At 43.6% G+C, this 6,676-nt stretch overlaps 1 pseudogene across 1 annotated transcript; it reads right to left on the minus strand.

The window, feature by feature from the left end:
* Positions 1-5,502: 5,502 nt before the first annotated feature.
* LOC311615441 (RNA-binding protein 12B-like) lies at positions 5,503-6,266 on the minus strand (annotated as a pseudogene). Its single transcript has one exon. The product of its transcript is annotated as an RNA-binding protein 12B-like (transcript).
* Positions 6,267-6,676: the final 410 nt, after the last annotated feature.

Below are 6,676 nucleotides of genomic sequence, written 5' to 3' on the forward strand. Positions count from 1 at the left end.
TGGCAGGGGAGCAGTTAGACATCAATCATGCTGGCAGGGGAGTGGTTTGGGGGTGATCAGGCTAGCAGGCAAAAGTGGTTAGGGGCAATCAGGAAGGCAGGCAGGTAAGCATTTGGGATCCAGCAGTCCTGGATTGTGAGAGGGATGTCCCAGATTGAAGAGGATGCAGGCTGGGCTGAGGAACACCCCCCATGCACGAATTTCTTTTCTTTTTTCTTTTTTTTAATCAATCTTTATTGTTCATATTATTACAAAGGTTCCTCATTTCTTCCTCCCTCCACCAGGTTCCCACCCCACCCTCCACCCCCTCCCCACCCCCCATTGTCCTCATCCATAGGTGCAGTTTATGTTCAGTCTCTTCCTCCCTCCCTTTCCCCGATAGTAAATCCCTTTTCAGATAGTAAATCAGTTACTTAGCATTTTCTCATATCAATAATACCTCCACATGCCCAATGATACATTTCACACAAAAGACATTTCCAAATAGGTCAACCAGCCTCATCCAGGCCCCACCCAAGGCACTCACAGATCAGCACCTCAGCCCTATACTAACTCAACACATCCAGATCTAAGCCTTCATCACTTGATTCAGCAGACCCTCAAGTTCCCACAAAAGTTTCCAGCCATGTCTGCGAGGCAGCCGTGGGGCAGGGGCAGGCGAGGAGCGAGCTGTTCCGGGCCTGGCTGCTCCGGGCCTGGTCGCTCCCAGCCTGGAAGCTGCTGCTCCGGGCCTGGCCGCTCCCAGCCTGGGAGCTGCTGCTCTGGGCCTGGCTGCTCCCAGCCTGGCAGCTGCTGTTCCGGGCCTGGCCGCTCCCAGCCTGGCAGCCGCTGCTCCGGGCCTGGCCGCTCCCAGCCTGGCAGCTGCTGCTCCGGGCCTGGCCGCACCCGACCCAGCTGCTCTGGGCCTGGCCGCTCCCAGCCTGGCAGCCGCTGCTTCGGGCCTGGCCGCTCCCAACCTGGAAGCTGCTGCTCCGGGCCTGGCCGCACCCGACCCGGCTGCTCCAGGCCTGGCCGCTCCCAGCCTGGCAGCCGCTGCTTCGGGCCTGGCCGCTCCCAACCTGGAAGCTGCTGCTCCGGGCCTGGCCGCACCCGACCCGGCTGCTCCAGGCCTGGCAGCTCCCAGCCTGGAAGCTGCTGCTCCGGGCCTGGCCGCACCCGACCCGGCTGCTCCAGGCCTGGCTGCTCCCAGCCTGGCAGCTGCTGCTCCGGGCCTGGCCGCACCCGACCTGGCTGCTCTGGGCCCGGCTGCCCAGGGCCCGGCTGCTCCAAGTCTGGGTGTTCCTGGACTGGCCACCCTGGGCTTGGCTGCCTCCGCCTCAGGCCTGGCTACCACTGCCCCAGGTCTGGCTGCTTCAGTGCTGGCTGTTGTGGTTCTGGTTCTGGCTGCTGCTGCTCTGGGGCCTGCCCGTTGCTGCTCCAGGCCTGGTTCCATGCACGAATTTCATGCACCAGGCCTGTAGTATATTTAAGAAGTTTTAACCATTAATCAGTGTAAAATATAATTTGAAAAATTTACCAAATTATTGTAGAACGTTGAGATATTCTATTGTATATAATAGAAGGATAATATGCAAATTGACCCTAAGACTGAATGATGCGCTATGATGTGTACTGACCACCAGGGGGCAGGTGTTCAATTCAGAACTGAACCCTGGTGGTCAGTGCACTCCCACAGGGTGAGCTCTGCTTAGCCACAAGCCTAAGCCATCAGTTGGACATCCCCAAGGGCTCCCAGACTGCAGGGGAGTGCAGGTCAAGCTGAGGGACCCTAATCCAGTGCACAGATTTTTGTGCACTGGGCCTCTAGTTTTATTATAAAAGACAAGATCATTAAGAGGTATCATAGTTCCAAAAATGGCAGTTTCATATGTGACAAAAAATTAAGAAAAGTTTGAGATATATATATGTTTATGGTACCTGCAGTCATGCCTGTGCTATGGTAGATATGAGATTCATACAAGGTGAGGAAGTCTATCAAATATTCCATCTTTTGCACCAAGAAATTGTGTAATATGGAGTGCTCTCACAAAGATGTCTCTATAGAATCTAAAAAGGACCCCAAGAAGAAAAGAGTACACATTTGAGTACATAATATACTAAAAAGCACCTTATAGGCAAGAGAAAACTGCAAATAGGACCAGCTAAATCAAAAGGTATTTGCTCCTTTACCACTATAAACACTGAGAAAGAGGACACCTACTTTAGAAGGGCTCCTGGTGGCTAACTGGGCTCAAATTTAAAAACAAAACAAAACAAAACAAATTTTAAAAAAAAAACAGAGCCTAGCCACCATTTCTGCACAGGGGCCTCTCACACAAGCTACACTTCAGGGAGAAACCTGGCTCAAAACTGCCTTCCTCTGCATTGAACTGCCTACCTACACTATTTCTGCAATCTGAGCCAGCCCTTCTAAAGTAGCTCCTGGAATCCTATTTCAAATGCCCAAGTAGAGCTGTGCAGCTCTTGAACAACCAGAGTGGTTTTATATTGACCAATCAAGACAGTGCTGCAATGAGTTGGAGTTCTCATTTGCATGAGGACATACTAATCAGGGCCAGGGAATTTATGTCCATATAAGCCAGCTCCCCTCTGGCTCAGAGAGCAACTTTCCCTTTACACTGAAGACTAAAGACTGCACTTCCCTGGCTGAGCTAAAAACAAATAAATAACAACAACAACAAAATACCACAAAGATGTCTTCTAAAGCAGAATAGAGCAGCCAGAAACAGAGCAGAGAGCTGTCCAGCATTAAAGGGTCCTGCCCCAGGCCACTTGGCCCTAGGGATGCCTCACAGCAGTGCCATTTTTACAGCCCTGTGGTATCACAATTGAGCATTTTGCATGGAATAAAGTTTCCTCCTTCACTGTACCTTAAATGGGGGATTTCTGTTGGCATTGAATTGGCACCAACAACTATCTGTTGACACCACTCACCATTTTTGGTGCCAAAGCAAAACAAGTAGTGACAAGGAAAGGAGATAAAAATGAACAAAAGAACAGAACATGTCCCTCAATGCTACATGCTAGATCCTGAGCATCAGGTGAGAGGAATTTGAGGTAAGTAAAGTAAGACTTAATAATAAACAAAAGTTCTGATCCTATATTACACTACAATTTAAAACTCAAAATTCAGACAGTTATTTTCAGAAAGAAAAACGGTGTGACTTTCCCAATTTGCCATCAGCAAGCTAGAGAGAGAGATTGGACTCAGTGTGTACAAAGCACTTGTGCAAGAGTAATGATACTATTTTATAATTTTACCCCATCAAGGTTAGCTTGTTTAATAAAGTAGTTTAAAATGCATGTTCTTTTTTCCAGCAATTAAATGCTTGAATAATTTTCCTCTAAATTCCCTTTATTTACTACTCCACAAACAATATACTGGTATATAGTTTAGATATATCATTATAAAATTTCAGAGGATAGAGGAAGAGAAGGGGGGAGGGAATGAGGGAGAATAAGAGAGACAGAGGGAGAAATTCACCTCCAAATGGACCTACTATTTGACTTCCCATAAGCAACATTGTATATTAGGAGGAAGTAGAGAAATTCCTTAAAATGTCTCTCCAAGAGTGCCTGAAATCTTTTGGAGAATGCCTAAAGTCTTCTAGAGGATATCTACCAGGTTGTTAGACATTTCTCTGCGGATGCTTGAAATTGTCCAGTTGCCTCAAGTCTCCTTGCCGATGCCTAAAGTTTTCAGAAAAATCCACTGCAGATACTGATGGATCATTTGAGTCAAATTAATGGGTCGTGTGTGTGTGTGTGTGTGTGTGTGTGTGTGTGTGTGTGTGTTTCATGTGTTTATTTTTTATTTCTTTATTGATTAAGGTATCACATATTTGTCCTCATCCCCCCATTCCCATCCCAAACCCCTCCCCATGTATGTATGCCCCCATCCCCCTGTTGTCCATGACCACTGGTTAGGCTTATATGCATGCATACAAGTCCTTTGGTTGATCTCTCCCCCTTTCCCCATCCTCCCCTACCTTCCCTCTGAGGTTTGACAGTCTGATTGATGCTTCCCTATCTCTGGGTCTCTTTTTGTTCATTAGTTTATGTTGTTCATTATTTCCCCTAGATGAGTGAGATCATGTGAATAAGAAATACACTTATAAGAACCGAAAATGAGACAAGCAATAATGGTTATGCTGAGAGGCAAATGAATCAGTCTGTAGTGAGTTTCTATCTGTGCCAACAGTTCTTTTGGGTCCCAATTTCAATGTCAAACAGTTCCATATGTGTACATGTCAGCCATGATATTTCAGTTCTGGATGGTGGACAAATGGTGATGCAGGTCTGACCCTCTCCGGTTTGGTTAAGGTCATTTCTATCATATGACTGTGAATTCTCTTACTGGACAACATGGAAAAAAATGTGTACCAAACTCCTGAATTTGTGCCTCAGATATGTCTTTTTAAATTTTATTTTTATTGATTTCTATTTTTTTTAAGAGAGAAAGGAAGGGAGAGAGAAACATCGATTTGTTATTCCACTTTTTATGCATTCTTAAGTTTTCATTAGTTGATTTTTATATGTGCATGGACCAGGGATGGAACCCAAAACCTTGGCATATATTGCTATGATGCTCTAACCAACAGAGCTACCCCTCCAGGATCTCAGAAATAAGTCTTAACATTACTTCTGTCCTTAAGAATCTTCCACCAGTTTGCAAGACCTGTTCCTCTGATTTGAATTTCACTAATGTTTCTCCCAGACCAACTCCTTTATCACAAGAAAGCAAGCAAAATGTCATCCTCAGCAAGAGGAAAATCTGCAAGGAACTTTTGTATTTTAACTTTTGTAACATTAAATGGGAAATATATGTACAGTTTCAGGCCAGAGTAGCCTTCTTGAAAGTATTTTTGTAAAACGTGTGAATGCCTCTGTTTCTCTATTGAAGCTGGTCTTCCCTTTTCATGACATTCAATGAACTTTAGCATTTGTTTTCTAGAAAATGGATCAACAAGAACTGGATGATATTGTAAAACAGTCTTATGTAAACCCAGACCAGTGTTATAGTCTTTCAGAGTCTTGAACATCACAGAGGCATATCTTGTTCTTTCATTTTTACAAAAAAAAAAAAAAAAAAACAAAACAACAAAAAAACAACTAATCGGGCCTGGCCTATATGGCTCAGAGATTGAACATTGACCTATTAACCAGGAGATCATGGTTAGATTCCCAATAAGGGCAGATGCCCCGGTTTCAGGGCTGGTCCTCAGTAGGTGGCATTCTGGAGGCAGCCGACCAATGATTCTCTCACCAATGATCTCTCTCTCTCTCTCTCTCTCTCTCTCTCTCTCTCTCTCTCTCTCTCTCTCTTTCCCCTCACTCTCCTTTTTTCTCTGAAATCAACAAAAAATAAAAAATTAAAAAAAAAAACTAATCTTTTCATTAGTCAGATCAGTACCTCTAAATAAATTTAATAATTTGGTCATAGTTTTTTAAGTCAATATAAAATCCAAGAGGGGAATAAGAACATGGTCTTCTGGGAGATTTTTAATGAGATATTTTTTTAAAAATGTCTGTCATTGACTCCTCTTGGTGATGAATCTTAGGAATGTCACCCTCCTTAAATGTACTACCACCAAATTCTACCCACTGTTGTTCTGAGCCTTTCATTATTTCTATAAATCTGGAACCCATAAAACTTCTATGACATTTCACATCTCCTGAAACAATAGTACAGAAAGCAAATTTTACTATGACTTTACTAGTATTTTGACCTTCATAATGTTTTAAGAAAATTACCCCATCCACATATAAACCAAAGAAAAAGACATGGACATCATCTTCATTTACTAAGATAGACAAACTTACAGAAAAAGTAAGTATATTCTGCCTTCAATGGCTGCATCTTCCTTGGCCTTAAATCACCATGTCCTGTACCATTAGTATGAAACTCAACATCTTGTTTAATCAGAGTCATATCCAGAATTACTTGCTTCTTCTTTAGTGCTCAAAACAAAAATTAGATAAGCAGCCAAACCTTGATACCCCAGATCCTGGTCACTCTCTTTCTTTGTGATCAGTTCTTTCATTTCTATAGTCTTCTGCATCTTTTCCTTACTGTTGAGAAAGAGATATACAGAGGACTTCTTGATAAACCCTCCCACACGGCTTATAGCGCATCATGCCTCCCCAATTTTCCATCCAATTGTATGAATGTCTCCATCAGAAATAGTCAATCCTGTGAAAAAGTGACAAATATCCATAGGCCCCACAATTAAAGGAAGCCCCAGTAAATGAAGGACTACCACCATGCTGAGCTCAAATCACAGCAAGTAATACCTTTTTTAAAAAAATTATTATTTATTGGAAACCAGATAATTCTGTAAAAGCAACTTAACACTGCTGCTAAGTTGGACACACAAGGCTGGGGGTTGGGGGTCAGTCCTCGTATCAGCCCCTGAAGTCCAGAGGAAGTCATAGAGTTCCCGAAGGGGTATTTTTGGGGGGAATCACACAGAAAACGATACACTTGAGACATTAGAGCAATGCATCGATAAGGCAAAAATCCCAAAATACATGAAAAATAGAAATACTCAGTAGACATTCCTGCTCAAAAGTGTACAAGAGAAAAAAATTAAAAAGATGAACTGTATGTCCATGAAAACAGTTTACTGTGGTGTTTCTCCTTTTTCCATGTCCCGCAGGGAAAAACGACAGGTTC

This window comes from Pipistrellus hanaki (assembly GCF_964339955.1).
Source record: "Pipistrellus hanaki genome assembly, chromosome: X".
Lineage (NCBI taxonomy): Eukaryota > Metazoa > Chordata > Mammalia > Chiroptera > Vespertilionidae > Pipistrellus > Pipistrellus hanaki.